Source organism: Rhinatrema bivittatum, chromosome 4 (genome assembly GCF_901001135.1).
Source record: "Rhinatrema bivittatum chromosome 4, aRhiBiv1.1, whole genome shotgun sequence".
NCBI lineage: Eukaryota > Metazoa > Chordata > Amphibia > Gymnophiona > Rhinatrematidae > Rhinatrema > Rhinatrema bivittatum.
The window spans coordinates 149,113,613-149,129,523 of NC_042618.1; the positions used below are offsets into that span (position 1 = coordinate 149,113,613).

General features: G+C 42.0%; 2 long non-coding RNA genes across 2 annotated transcripts in view; one reads left to right on the forward strand and one right to left on the reverse strand.

Moving 5' to 3' along the window:
- Window positions 1–841: 841 nt before the first annotated feature.
- LOC115090191 overlaps window positions 842–15,911 on the reverse strand; it is a 108,327-nt gene continuing 93,257 nt past the window's right edge. Inside the window, exon 4 of the long non-coding RNA XR_003856330.1 lies at window positions 842–1,285. This is a non-coding gene — a long non-coding RNA (uncharacterized LOC115090191). The remainder of the gene's footprint in view (window positions 1,286–15,911) is intronic.
- LOC115090192 overlaps window positions 15,761–15,911 on the forward strand; it is a 90,392-nt gene continuing 90,241 nt past the window's right edge. The window contains exon 1 of the long non-coding RNA XR_003856332.1: window positions 15,761–15,823. This is a non-coding gene — a long non-coding RNA (uncharacterized LOC115090192). The remainder of the gene's footprint in view (window positions 15,824–15,911) is intronic.

A 15,911-nucleotide genomic window follows, 5' to 3' on the forward strand; every position in this document is an offset into this window, starting at 1 on the left:
TATATTTTACCAAAGGAAAAAAGGGGAAAAAAGGGGTTCAGATTTACATGCACAAGTTGCTGTTGTGTACGAGGTAGATACGCATACCTTACTGAACTTAACCAAACCTTTTGACAACTGCCAATAGGCTCCGGCAATTAAGGTTGGACATGTTTTTTATCTGCAGTTTATGGGTGAAAAGTCTGAGTGAACTGGTGGAGGTTGTGCTAGAGGGCCTGGATGAACTGGGGAAGGAATGGGTGAACTGGTGAGCCCAAATATACATGCAAGTAAGTATTTTCAGAACAGTATACACATTTACTTTATGAAATACCTACCTCTGTGTTTAATTCAGTATTATTAAGCAGACATATTATATTTGTACGTGTGTACATTTATGGAATAGATAAAGTATGCATTTTCTGGCATTAGAAATATGCATTTTACTACAACATACGCGTGTATTTTCAGGGTAGAAATATATGGTATTTTATAAACCGAATGGCATCTACTACATGGTTTATAAAATACTTGTATACATTTCTACAATCTACTTATACTCACAAACCGTGTACTGCAAACAGGTTTGAAAGTTGGGCTCCCTATGCGTAAATTATTCCAAGCAAGTTACACCCTGTTTGGAGCAGGTGTAAATTTGTGTGAGGTAATTCATGGGCATACTCCACCAGTTACCCAAGTATTTTCAAACTGAATTTATGCACGTAAGTTCATTTTAAAAATCCTTGGTAATGTCTGCATGTACAGTGTATACGTAGGCTTTATCACTATGATGGCTGTCTGAAAATTACCCTCATAAATCCTGACACATTTACTATGTGAAATAAACACAGGATACATAAGATAAATGCAGATTGAAATTTTTAGGATTTTTTTTTAAACATATTGAAAATAAAGAAAATAAAATCAAATTAAACTGAGGGATCAGCAGGTGTTGAGCCTTGGCTCTCTGCTGCTGGGGACAGGTAAGGATGGCCCACAGTTCAGCCCATAAGTGCTCAATGTCTGGCATGAAAATACTGTGAAACCCCCCTGAAGTTCTCCCTGAAGTCCCTAAACCCAGGCAACAAAGCAACATTTTGGAGCCGCACTTGTGCCATGTGAACTATGGTCTCCATGATGAGATCAACCCTGAGGGTGACGGAGGTCTGGCTTTCGCCTTGGATGGTGGACCTTCTACAGTAGATGGTGGGCCTGTCTTCTCTTCCTACTTCCTCTTTCTCTTCCTCCTCTTCTTCCTTTTCTTCTTCCTCCTCCTGCAAGGAGGGCTCCAGGACCTGGGAGGATGCTGCAGAAGGGTAGAAAGAAAAGAAAAATGAAAGCCCGAGTCTCCAAAATAGAAGCACTTGAGAAATAAATGAAACCTTGTGGCTCATTCTACAAAGGCCCTGGCATGTACAATGGCACACAATCTATGTGATGTCACCTGTCTGAGGAGTGCCCCAGAAATAAGCAGCCTGATGTATGGAGAGGCTATTCTAGGCCAATGATGATGCAAAACAGAGATGCAAAACCAAGTGTCTTCTGCCTATGCCCCTCAAGCTGAGCCCTCAGGTGCTAGTGTTGGTGAGACATGAGGCAGAGGGAAGCCTCTGGAGCAAGCAAGGAGCTAAAAGCCTGGAATGGAGAGGTGAGCTTGAGCACACCAGGAATCCAGGACCATGAAGGAGGTCAAACAGGAACGCTGAAGGCAGACAATAAAGATTTCTGGATTCAGGTAACAAGGATGGAACCAGAGTATGAAGACCATGTAGTAGGACCGGGGGTCTGGAAACTTACAGAAGAAAAAGCCTAAATATAAATACATTATCTAAACAGGAAATAAGATGGCCACTGAGGGAAAGTGAGGGTAACAAAGATAGGACTGACTAGATAGTCCAAACAGCTCACAGTACTTGGCAATGGATCCCCACAATCTAAATGTGAAAAGTGCTCTGTAGGCCAAAAATATACTTAACCTGGTGTGTCAAAGTGTGGGCAACATATGCTACACATTGCCCACTATAATTTCACAAAGTGATGGGAAAATCCCCCGTGCACCAGTAAGTGCATTTGAAAACTGTAGATGTACATGGATTTTGTCATCACCCTGTATAACGGCAATGACTTACAGGCCTGAGAGGTTTGTTAACCTGCCAGATTCCAAACTTTTGCAAACGTTGTGGAAACATTAGCTAAGAATGTGGTAATTGCCATGAGCAATAGTAAATGTGTTAACAAAATCATGTGCCAGAACAATGACACCATTGTAACAACAGTTAAGCCTGTAAAATACTGCTTCTTTTAGAAAAGATCCTGCTATCTGTTCTAAGCCTAGCTACATAGATTGCGAGTATAATGTTTGTCTAGATTTGCATCCCTCTCCCCACCCCAAGTCCAAATTGCAGGTGGTAAAGTAAATTGTTTTTAGGGTTGATAATTGTTTTCCTTTGAAAATAGACTCTAATGTAAATGGGCTACCAGGCTTAGTGTAGAGAGTAATTTACAAGGTCAGCTGACATTAGCCTCCATAAGACAGCTATTTCAAAGCTTTCCCCAAGGGTAAATAATCTGTTTACCCCAGGGAAAAGGCCTGCTGAAAATTTCCCTCTCCTTCAATAGGTAAAAGTGCCCTTGATATTGCACAGGACGGGTGCTTTTACCTGCAGCAAAAAGAAACGAGTTGGGGGAGGGTGGACCGGGCCAACTATGGGCAGCAAGGTGATTTCAAAATCCTCGCATGCGCTTTAAGCTGAACACTTCGCCCCTGCTGCAAAGTACCACTGGTGTTTCAAAACTGGCCCTACATATAGACAATGGCAAGCACCGTAACAGTTAGCACTTATCATGTGGAGCTGGGACTTCACTTCGGATATGCGGGAACAAGTCCAACTCCACACAACAGATGAGGCGGTACCTTGGCTTTTATATCCTCTACGTTCTGGTGAACAGTGATTTTCCTGTAAGCAATACAATGTTGTGTTACCTTGAATACAGTGCAGGCTCCTCGCTCCCCAATGGAATTTACTTTCTTGTCAAACTCACCCCCTTCCGGTTGCTCCCTCTTCTCGATCCTCCCTGTCAGTCAGTCAGTCATCCTTCCCCCTACTGCTTGCAAACACCACCCTGGCCAGGGTCAGTATCAACACTGTCCTTTAGACCTCAGGCCAGAAGCAGGTGATCAGGGAAGAGTGTTGGGCACGTTTAGAAAGGGAAGCTCCACTTGGCTTACACGACACCATGCCCCCTGGTCCTGACCCTTTTCTGAAGAGCTTTGTATTGTCTGGTGTGGTGTTTAAGCTAGAATAGGGGCAGGCAACTCCTTACTAGAGATCCACAAACAGATCTGGCTTTCAGGATATCCACAATGAATATTTATAAGGTATATTTGTGTATATTGCCTCCACTGTATGCAAATATATCTCATGCATATTCATTGTGGATATCCTGAAAACCAGATCTGTTTCTGGCCCTCAGGGATTGGAGTTGCCTCCTCTGAACTAGAAGATAGATTAAACTTTTGTGAAATAAAATCTACGATTTAGAATATATCTGAACTAGGTGACAGAAATCTTAGCGAAACATTCAGCTGAACCTTGTTTTATTTTTATTTTCAGCTAATTGAAAACAATTATACAGTCAGCCATCGATACAGTCAACCATCACATCCTTCTAAATCAGCTGGCAAACATCGGAGTTACTGGCACAGCACTGACCTGGTTTAAAACCTTCCTGGAGAACAGAGGATACAAGGTCAAAATTTATACTAAAGAATCTCACTACTATTCATCCTCGCTAGGGGTTCCGCAGGGCTCCTCCCTCTCACCCACCCTTTTAAATGTTTACCTGCTCCCACTCTGCCAACTGCTAATGAAACTAAACCTGAAACATTTCCTATTCGCAGACGATGTTCAGATCATGATCCCTGTAAAAGAATCCATTACAAAAACAGTAGAATTCTGGGACAGCTGCCTACTTGAGATCAAACACCTCCTCAACAGTCTAAACCTAATTCTCAATGCTTCAAAAACAGAATTTCTGCTTATATCCCCAGAAAACAATAACATCTCTTCAAACCTACCAGCCAACCTTCAAACTTCGCACGCAAGAGACCTAGGTGTTATCATTGACAACCGTCTCAACCTAAAACCATTCATCAATCAAACTACTAAGGATTGCTTCCACAAATTACATGTCCTTAAAAGAATTAAGCCTCTCTTCCACTCCCAGGACTTCAGAACAATTCTACAAGCAATAATCTTCTCCAAACTAGATTATTGTAATTCTATTCTACTAGGTCTCCCTGCATCCCATACCAAACCTCTACAGATGGTGCAGAATACAGCCGCCAGAATTCTGACTAACTCCAAGAGATTTGACCACATCACCCCAATCCTCAAAGCCCTTCATTGGTTACCAATTCACTACAGAATCATGTTCAAATCCATCACCACCATTTACAAAGTCATCCATCAACACGCCCTGCTCAACGTACAAATTCCTTTCAAAAAACATACCTCCACCAGACCCATTAGGGAGTGTTATAAAGAATCACTCCATGTTCCACACGCAAAAACCTTTCAACATAAATCCCTCAAGGAAAGAGCGCTCTCAACAGCAGGATCAACTTTATGGAACTCCATCCCAGCCGACCTGCGACAGGAACCGTGCTTACTGACTTTCAGGAAAAGGCTGAAAACTTGGCTTTTTAAAAAAGCCAATCCAGACTTCGACTGATCCCTGTTACCAACATCACAAACACTTTGTTAACAATGGGTTCAAATAGAAACCATTCACCAACACCAACACTATGTCATCAATCTCATTCACAATATCAATTCTTCTACATTGGAATTAATTTTGCATCTCTGTAAATAATTTGCTGTCAGTTAATCTTTCTTTTCTTCTTCCTCCTCCGCTCCCAGTTGTGTACTTCCCTGTTTTATTGTAACTGCATTTCCGTTAACCATGCACTTGTTATAGTTGCTCGAGTTCTCTGTATATTGCACACCCTGTTAAATGTAAACCGGTTTGATGTGATACCTGTCATGAAAGCCAGTATAGAAAAATAGTAAATAAATAAATAAAATTAATTATAGCAGTTTTTCTCAACCCTCTCCTGGAAGCACACCTAACTAGTTGGGTTTTCAGGATATCCATAATAAATATGCATAAAATAGATCATACTTTAGAGACCCAGGATATGCAAATATATTTTATGCATATTCATTGTGGAAATCCTGAAAACCCAACCGGCTAGGTGTGCCTCCAAGAAAGGGTTAAGCAGCACTTAAGTATAGCATGTACATATTCTGTCAGACATACTGTGTTATAGGGACTAATTGAAAGAATCTTGCAGGAGATGGGTATAGATAGATATTTTATTAACTTTTGTTAGTTAGGGTAGCTTGTAGTATTTTGAGAGTTAAGCAGGCTTCCAAGGCTTATACTGAGAGCCAGTAACTAGTGAGAGTGGCCAAGCACCTAGGATCCCTGCTAACTGCTTATATAATTCAAGTGTCTAGTGCTTCAGCTGGTTGGTTATGTGAGCTTGAACTGTAAAACTGCACAAACAATTCTAGCTAGAGTTACAAATTTAAATTGAAGTGACATATTTTTGATAAATTTGAACTGGTAACTTAAAAAGGTCAAGTGGGTGTTGCGCTGGAGGTGGACCCTTGGCCTGGTGCAGGATTGGTATGGCCCTCTGGCCGGACCCAGAGGGCGCCTGCCACCAGGAGACGGAGCACACAAGGAAACAGAGGCTAGCTGGAGCTTCACCAATAACAGTCCGGGGTTTCCGCAGGTTGAGCCCTTGGGTGCCCGGACCGCCTGGACTTAGGTGGGCCTCTGGTGGTCTCCCGGAACGATAGTGAAGTGGAAGGCAGAGTGTGGCGCAAGGATCAAGCCAGAGTGTTGTCCAAGGATGATCAGTCAATACGTGGTCAGGCAGGCAGTGGTTGGTTCCAGGCGGCAGACAAGGATGGTTAGGCAGGCAGTGGTCGGTTCCAGGCAGCAGATGGGAATGGTCGGGCAGGCAAAATTGAGGTCAATCCAACGCAGTCAAGGGAAAACGGAACTGGAACAAGAGGGAGGACCAATGGCAACTAGGAGGAGGGAACCTCGTTGCAAAGGCAAGCTCTGACTGTCAGGGCTGGAGGTAAGAGTGGCGGTCTGTGGGGCAGCCTGTAGACCGATGATCGCAACGGCAGGCCCTATTGCTCATTTCTTACATACAAGAGAATGGTTCCAGCTTGGGCCAAGCTGGATTTGTCAGTCGGCACCCATTATGCCTGTGTCTAGGGTTCACAAACATTTATGAGTGGCTGAATCTCATTCAGCAGAGATTAGCACTCTGCTGCCCTGAAACAGACCATTACAGGAGCTGGGGCATAGAACGCACCAAAAGTGCTTAGGCACAGCAACATGGTAGAGTAGCCAAGTCCAGTGGTTAAAATGCTGGGCTGCATACCAGGGAAGCCAGGGTTCAAATCCTGCTACTATTCTTTGTGTCTTGGGGTAAGTTAGTTCACCTTCCTTACCATAGGCGCAAATTTATAAGCCCTTTGGGAACAGGAAAGTGCTTGAAAGGCAGAACATAAATAATAAATAAATCTGTCCCTGGAGGGCATAGATCTTGACCTTTGCCACCATTTGCAGTTGACTCACTGGCAGAGCATTCATGAGTAGGGAAAGAAAATTTCAAACAATGTAAAGAGCAAGAATGAGGGGAGGGATAGCAGTACAGAGTCAGGAGTGATTATTTGAAAAAAACATTTCAGGCACTTAACGTTTCTACATTTTGCTTTTCATTTCTTTTTTCAAAAATTGTGTTTGTTTTGGTTTTATTTTCATTTTAAATAGACAAAAAGGAATTAAACAAATAACTAATGATATGTGCCCCCCTCCCACACCCCCCCCCAGGAACAAAACAAAAATAATGTCTGTGCATGCCCAGCTGTCAGGAGGACTTGTGTATGTCAATGCACCCTGCTGAGAGATCACTGGCTGATATTGGGTGTACACTGGGAAGTGTGGGCAGAGGTCTACAATCTAAATACAAATCTGTTCACCAAAAGTCTTCTGCTTTCTTTCCTTGTTTCTCATCTGATTCTGGATGTGGCTTTGTATCTCTGATCTTTTTTCTTCTCCTCAGTTTTTTATTTCTCTTCAGTTTCTTTGCCCACATCCTCATCACTTCCTATAACTCTTCTACTGTCCTTACACTTTTCCATTCTAAGTTTTTGCTCTCTTCTAATTTTTTCCTATCATCTTTTTTCTGCTCATCCTTTGGTTATCCCTACCAACTTGTACTCCCCTGAGCTCCCATTCATCCTTTCTTTTAATTTCTCCTCCTTCCCCCTTCGTCAGAAGCTTCCAAGCCTCCTCTGCTCTTTCCACATGGTTTGGCAATGGTGATGATGATCTTTCTCCTTTCTCATGTGTCAATACTTCAAACTCAAAACAGAAAGAAAATTCTCATTGGTAAATGATGCTGCTACTGAAAAAATATAACATAAAAAGGACTCATGTTTGTTTATAGTACTAGAATGCTTCAGGCAGTCCCATTTTGTACCATCAATGCTTCATCTGTTTAACAAACTATAATATTACAATTATTATGGGCATCGTCTAGAAGAGTGAAAAGAGAATCATAAGCTTTGATTGGTCAGCTCTTGGTACCCTCTAATAATCCATTAGGTGAACAGAATGTTCATCACCATTTTCAAGTTGACAAATGTGCTTATATCATTTTATTGTTTTAATTTGTTACACCTGCCTGGCTTCACTGTGTATCAGAATGGGGCATGTTCCTACTTCCTAAGGAACAGTGTCATCTAAGAGTGGCAGGATGGTCCATCCCTCAAACAGCGGGACAACAAAAGGAGCTCTATGACAGGTGACTCCACAGGTCAGTGGTGGGGAGATGAATGAAAAAAACTTGACATATACTTAGAAGGAGTTTGTAGGGAGTGAGAGCAGGGGCTCTGCTCTGCTTCAAGGCTTTTAAGTGATCCTTGGGAGAAGGAATGTCACTTTCCTGCAGATGGTGTGGATCCTAAGGAAAAAGGGCAGGATTTCTTTTGGTCCACTTAGCCATCAGTGAAACCTGAGAAGGATTCTCTAACATTCTTGGGGAGGCCTGAAAATGAAAAGGCCTCTATGAAAGCACTAGGGAAATCCAGTGTGAAGTGTTAAGTGACTTAAGCAGCATAAGAAATGTGTCTGCAAATTTGGATTTGAAACCTGAAAAACTGTCTGTTTGGATTTTTGCTCTGGGACTGTGTACTAATAATTTTTTGTGCCTGCTTTTTTATTCTCAGTAAAATCTATATTTTTGGTTGAAATGCAACACAAGTGTATGGACTGTTTGTTGAGTATGAACCTCTTAGGTTATCCTGTTCCCTTTCTTAGAATCTCTTTTACTCCATCCTGCAACGAGTGAGTCGGTGCTCAGCAGGGCTGGAAAGTGTGATCCCCTTCTCAAGGAAGGGTTACAAATATAAGGCAGTTGGTTGAAGATTAAAATTTGTTTCAAATACAGCAAATATATTATGAGTCAGGGTTGCTATGGCAGTCCTGATGAAATCACAAACAAAAGTCAACAACAGAGCTAGAGAGAACTGCCAATAGCTACCCTAACTTGTTTGCCAACTGTCAATAATTTTGGCTCTTTATTGAATATTGTTGGTGATAAGTACTTGATATTTAAGATAAAAGTGAAATATGCATGTATCACCCACTGGGAGAGGCCCAGTGTGTGATTCATTGAATTAGATTAAATTTACGACTCAGTCATCACACTTCCTTCTACAGTGAGTACACTTATAATAAATTATCACATTTTGCAAACAGAAACTGTGGTATGGTTTCCAAGATTCTACATAGTAGGTCACATTCATCCCTGAAGAGTTCTCAAAGGAGACCTCCATCCTCTAAGGCATTTTTTTCACTTCTGTGCTCAGTGGGGCCCCTGTCAGACTGATAGCTTATAAAATAGGCCTTCAAGTTATGGGACCTTGTGCCTTTTGTGTCTCCTGCAACCTTAAGAGTATATATGTTAATTGAATGTTTTTTTTTGTAATTTATTTAGAAGTGAATTGAAATCAAGTCAGCAATAAAGCCAACCCCATCTTTCAGTATTGCAATGAACCCCTAATTATTCTAAAGCAATCCATAGTTTACTTCCTGTGAATTTTCTAATAGGCCCTAAACAAAAAGATAGTGACCATAAAGACACTAAACATGGTGGTACAAGTGGTTCAAAATAGTTATAGTCACAAGCCAGCCAACAATAATCCACCAGCAATCACAAAGTACAGCAGAAAGGAGGCATGCGCATAATCTCAAAGCTACAAGCTCAACAGCTACTGCACCTAGGAAGTGAAGAGTAATAATGACTGATTTGGTAAGAAACTGGTTGAGTGGGAAGCAACAAAAAATAATGGTAAACAGAGTTCATTCTGAGGAAAGGGAAGGTGCCACAAGGATCAGTTCTCAATCCAGTTCATTTCAACATTTTCATCAGCTATATTACAGAAGGGCTATTGGGAAAGGTTTGCCTTTTTGTGGATGACATGAAAACCTGCAATAAGGTAGACACCCTGGAAGGTATGGAAAACATGAGGAAGACTATACTAAAGCTTAAGGAATGAGCTAAAATTTAATTCTAAAAAATGTAGAGTTAGGCATTTGAGTAGCAACAACCTATAGGAATGGTACAGTATACGGGTGAAGCACTTCTATGCACAAAACAAGAGCAGAATCTGGGGGCAATCAAATTTAGTGATCTTACGGTGGCCAGAGAGACAAGGTGATGCAAAAGCCAGAAAGATGGTAACCAGCCAGATGGAATAACCAGCCAGAAAGATGGAATAACCAGCATGAAAAAGGAGCTGATAATGCCTATATATAAATCTATAATGAAACCTTATTTAGAGTACTGTGTACAATTCTGGAGACTGCACTTTCAAAAGGATATAAACTGAATAGAGCCAGTCTACAGGGTAGCTACTAAAATGATCCATGGTCTTCATTAAGGATGTATAGGCCCCAACATTTTCAGTTCACTTCATTTTTTTCATTTTTTTTTAATCGTATTTTTCATCTGGATGTAGTTTCTTTAATTTTTTTCAATTCAGTTCATTTACCAAATCCCCCCCCCAAAACTGTTAACCACCCCCCCCCCCCCCCCCCGAATAAACAGGCCATCATATGATCTGGGCCTGGCATCAAGCACAGCACTGAGGCCTAGGCCCATTGCTGGGGCCCAGCATTGAGGCCTAGTTCTGGGACCAAGGCCTGGCCCTGAACCCTAGTCCTAACGCCAAATCCTGACCATGAGGCAGGGTACCAGCACTAAGTCCTAAGTCTGGCCCTGAGACCTTGTCTCATAGCCGAGGCCTAGGACCAACAACAGGGCACAGCCCTGAGATTTGGTACTATCACCAAGGCTAAGCCTGGTGCCTGGTCTTGTCCCTGAGATCTGGTCCTAATGCCAAGGCTTGATCATGAAACCAGGTCTTGGCACCAAGGCCTACACCCAGTTCTGAGGCCTCATCCTGTGCCAATACCTAAACTTGGTCTTGAGGCCTGATTCCCTCACTGAGACATAGTCCCGACACCAGGACCCAGCCCTGAGGCTGGTCTCATCACCAAGGCCTAAGCCTGGTGCCTGGTCTTGGTCCTGAGGCTGGGTCCCAAAATCAACACCTGGACCTGCCCTGAAGCCTGGTTCTAGTGTCTGGGCCTAGGCTCATCCCCCTGATGCCTGGTTCTATCACCAAGGCCTAGGCCGGGTGCCACAGCTTGGCTCTGAGGCCTGGTCCCAGCACTGAGGCCTAAGCTTGGCACATGGGCCAGCCCTGGGGCCTAATCCTGGTACCAAAGCATAAGTCTGACACCAGGGTGCAGTCCTGAAGCCTGGTTCCAGTGCCAAGGATTACATTCATCAGGAGGCCTTCTTCATGCTCTGATGCTTCAAAAATGATGCTGTCCACTGCAATGCCTTCCGATAGAGCAGATTTTGATGTACAGCTGTACATTTCTATAATTGTACATAAAAATGGTGCCATCTGCTTTGGAGGAAGACACCACAGTGATGCCACTCATATATTATTCTTTAAGTGAACATTGTTATTTTTGAAGCACTGAGATATGAAGAAGGCATCAGGAGGCCCAGGCTAGGGCCTCAGCACTAGGATCAGGCCTAGACCTCAATGTGGAACCAGTCCTAGGGGCCGGAACCCAGTGCTGGGCCTAGGCCTGAGCCACTGGACCAGACCTCAGGATCGGACCCTGATGAAGTGCCTAGGCCTTGCACCAAGACCAGGCTTCAGGTGCAGGCCTTGACAATGAGACAAAGCTTCAGAGCTAGGATCAGTGCTGGGCCTAGGCCGTAGAGATGGGCAGTGGTGCTGGGTCTAGTTATCAGGGATGGGCACTGGCTTCAAGCCTAGGCCTCAATACTGGGACCAGACCTTGGATTGGGCATTGGTGCTGGGTCTTTCCATTAGCATCAGGACCAGGCTTCAGGGCTGGGATCTGGTGCCAGGCTAGGACCAAGCCTTGGCTTCAGCACTGAACTAGGCCTCAGTGCCAGGCCTGGCCTGGGCCTAGGGCTTGGCACCAGGCCAGGCCCTGCTGGAGGCTCCATTTGTTTTTAATACAAAAAATATACAAATACCCAAGAAACATTTTTTGGTTTGTTCTATTTAGAAGCAGTCTAAAATGGCCTCATTCATTGCATTTTTGCATTCATTAAATACAAACGCACATCCCTAATCTTCATCATAATGCATATGGAGACATACGTAAATATCTAAACATGTATACCCTGGAGGAAAGCAAGAAAATTGGAAATATGATAGAGACATTTAAATTTCTCCAAGGATTAAATGCACATGAGATGGGTCTCTTTAAATGGAAAAGAGGCTCAGGAATGAAGGGGTATGAGATGAGGGTGAAAGGGAGTAGACACAGGAGCAATCTAAGTAAATATTAGAGTTGTGAATCGGAACCAGAATCGGTTCGGATTCCGGTTCCGATTCACATTGTGTTTTTTTTTTTCATCCGGCCCGATCGCGTTTTTATCGGCTGCACCCGAGCCAATAAACAAAAAACCCACCCTGACCCTTTAAAACTAATCCCTTAGCTTCTCCCACCCTCCCGACCCCCAAAAAAACTTTTTACAGGTACCTGGTGGTCCAGTGTGGGTGCCGGGAGCGATCTCCCGCTCTTGGGCCGTCGGCTGCCCCTAATCAAAATGGCGTCGATGGCCTTTGTCCTTACCATGTGACAGGGTATCCGTGCCATTGGCCGGCCCTTGTCACATGGAGGGAGTACTGCCGGCCAATGGCACGGATACCCTGTCACATGGTAAGGGTAAAGGCCATCGGCGCCATTTTGATTAGGGGCAGCCGACGGCCCAGGAGCGGGAGATCGCTCCCGGGACCCACACTGGACCACCAGTTACCTGTAAAAAGTTTTTTGGGGGGGTCGGGAAGGTGGGGGAAGCTAAGGGATTAGTTTTAAAGGGTCGGGGTGGGTTTAGGGGTTATATTTGTGTGCGTTTTTCCCACCCTCCCCCAAAACGATAAGAGAACCCCCACGAACAATATCGTGGGGTATTCCTATCGTTTTGGGGGAGCCCCCGATTTCTGACGATTTTGAAAATATCATACGATATTTTCAATCGTCCGAAGCCCGATTCACATCCCTAGTAAATATTTCTTTATAAAAAGGGCAGTGGATGCACATAACAGCCTTCCAATGGAGCTGGTGTAGACAAGGACCCTATCAGAATTTAAGAAAACAGAGGATCTTTGAGGGATAGGAAGAAGAAATAAAGTCGAGCAGATATAAATGAGCAGATTGGATGGACGGAATGGTCTTTATCTGCAGTCAGTTCTGAGTTTCTATGGTTGTCTTCAGATTCTGTGGGCAATGCAAAAACTTAATATGCATTTCCATTGAACTTCATCATACCCCTGAGAAATTTTAAGTATGCTGGGTTTTGCTTCACCTTGTAGGGGCTGGAGACTAAAAGGAAGACAGAGGTTAACTGGGATCTATGGCATTGCAAAAGGAAGTACATTTGGCAGACTTATTGGACTTTACGGTTCTTTACTGCCATCTAATCCTCTGATTGAATGAGACAGACATTTTCCTGTGGTGTTAATGGAACAGTAAGTTTTTGAGTATAATTCTGGTGTAATGATCTCCTGGTTTGCAATATCCCCATAGCATATAGCAATTATTTAGTATACCTACAGACAATTGTCTGTTGCTGCTTATCCTTTCCAGACATTCTTATCATTTAAGTTCTGGTTTCCATACTTCTCATGCTGCTTCTTTGAAACTGAAAATATGCTTCAAATATTTACAGCAGTATATAAGTAGGTACATTTCTGTTATTGCTTATACTAAAGGTATATTATCAAACATTAAACAAAAAATCCCAAATGTGAAACAAAATATCTCTTGCGAAAAGCTGCATTAAAGAGCAAAATTCAGTATAACATGGAAAATAATTTTCATTGCTATATATTGTTACAAGTTACTGCAGATACCTACATATTGACCAAATCACATAATTATACCCAGAGGTAAAAGCCAAGTTCTCTTTAAAGTGAAATTGGTGAATAAACTGCAATACATAAGAACATAAGTATTGCCATACTGGGTCAGACTGATAGTCCATCAAATCCAGTATCCCGTTCCCAGTAGTGAACAAATCCAGGTCAACAGTACCTGCAGGATCCCAAAATAATAGATAGATCCCATGCTGCTAATGCCCAGGGTTAAGTAGTGGCTTTCCCCAAGTCTACTTAGCTTATAATGGTTTATGGACTTTTTCTCTAAGAACTTGTCCAAACCTTTTTTAAACCAGTTTTGTTAACTGCATTTCCCACATTCTCCAGCAATGAATTCCAGAGCTTGTGTATTGAATAAAAAAGCATTTTCTCTGATTTGTTTTAAATGTACCATTTACTAACTTCGATAGAGTGTCCCAGAGTCTTTGTATTTTTTAAGATATAACCAATCAATTAACATTTATCCATTATAATCTATTTATGATTATCATATCTTCCTTCAGTCCTCCAGGCTGAGAAGCTTAATCTCTTTAGCCCTTCAATACAGGGGAGCCATTCTATCACATGTATCAATTTTGTTGCCCTTCTCTGACCTTTTCCAGTTCTACTATATTATTTTTTTGAGATGCTATGACCAGAATTGTACACAGTACTCAAGTTGTGGTCTCACCATGGAATGATATGATATCGTTTCATAACATTCTCTGTTTTATTCTCCAGTCCTTTCCTAATAATTCCTAATATTCGGTTTCCTTTTTTGCCCACTGCTGCACACTGAACCAAAGATTTCAATGCATTGTTCACGATGACACCCGGATCCTTTTTCTGGATCGTAACTCTTAATGTGAAACCTAACATCATACAGCTACAGTTTGGATTATTTTTCTCTATGTGCATCACTTTGCACTTGTCCACAACAAATTTCATCTGCTATTTGGATGCCCCATCTCCCATTCTCATAACGTCCTCCTGCAATTTCCTGCAATCTGCTTGTGATTTAACAACTTGGAATAATTTTGTGTTGTCTGCAAATTTAATTACCTCACTCGTTCCCCTTTCCAGATCATTTATAAATATATTAAAAGCACCTGTCCCAGTTCAGATCCTTTAGGCAATTCACTATTTACTTTCCTCCACTGAGTACAGTTTTCATTTAACTTTCCCTCAAAGGAGTTTGACATGCAGATGGAAATAAAGAGAGGCTTGAACTAGTGGTTAGACCAATGAACTGGGAGCCAGGGACACCAGTGTTCAAATCGTTCATCTTCCATCAATGATCTTTGTGACCTTGGACAAGTCACTCTGTGGCCAATGTACTACTAAGCCATAGAGTTTTCCTTGGAAATATGCCAGTAACATGCAAAAGAATGTACGTTGCTGGTTCATTTGAATAGTATGCAAAATTCTGCTCAGTTCAAAGGTTTGCTAAAAGGTTTCTACAAAATCAGACAAAAAAAATATCTACACTTCGACGGTGTAGTTACGCTTCACACAAAATCTGATTTTCTGAAATGTGAATGTTAAACTTTGCTTATACAGAATCATTAATGAGATGATTTATAGGATTTTTCAGCTCTTTAAGCTATTTTGTATAAGTTGGGCAAATGGCTTCGCAAACACAACATTTCACCTTGGCAAATAACATGCAAAATTTCTCAAACATGATTAAATGCGCTATTTCCTTTTTAAAGTGCAAAATCATGTTTGCGAAGCCATTTGCCACTTGGTACAATGGCCCCTAAATCTCCAGTTGTCTCAGGTACCCAGTTAGATTGTAAGCTCTTTGGGGTAGGGAGTTATGATGTACACCAATGCACATCCAGTAGTGCCATAAAATGATAAATACTATTATTATAAAGTTTCTGCTGTATTAACCATATTTCAGGATCACAGTAAAACCATAAAGCATTCAAGTATTGAAAATAAAGTTAGTCACTGCAGGCATGCAGACAAAACATTCTGATCTTAAACAAAAATATGAAACAAAGATATAACTCAGAAACTGACATTTTTAAATGTCTTTTTCCTCTGCAAGCAGACCAGCAGGTGGCAAACTTGCATAAATGACATTAGTTTTAGACTCCCTGCTTTGATAAATGGATGAGAACCTACAAGAAAGATGCCAAGTTCCCTCTACTGAATTGTTAGTATTTGCTGTGTGTGTGCTCATTTTGTTTCTTTATAGAGTAGACAAACTTATAGGGCTCAGTTTGGTGAGAGACAAGTAATCACAGGCAGGGGTAATGGAACAGGTAAGTGGAATAAATAAATAAAAAGCATTTTGAGCTCAAAACCAGTTTAGGGAAGAAAGGTGCTGTGGATTTTATAAGTATGTTACTG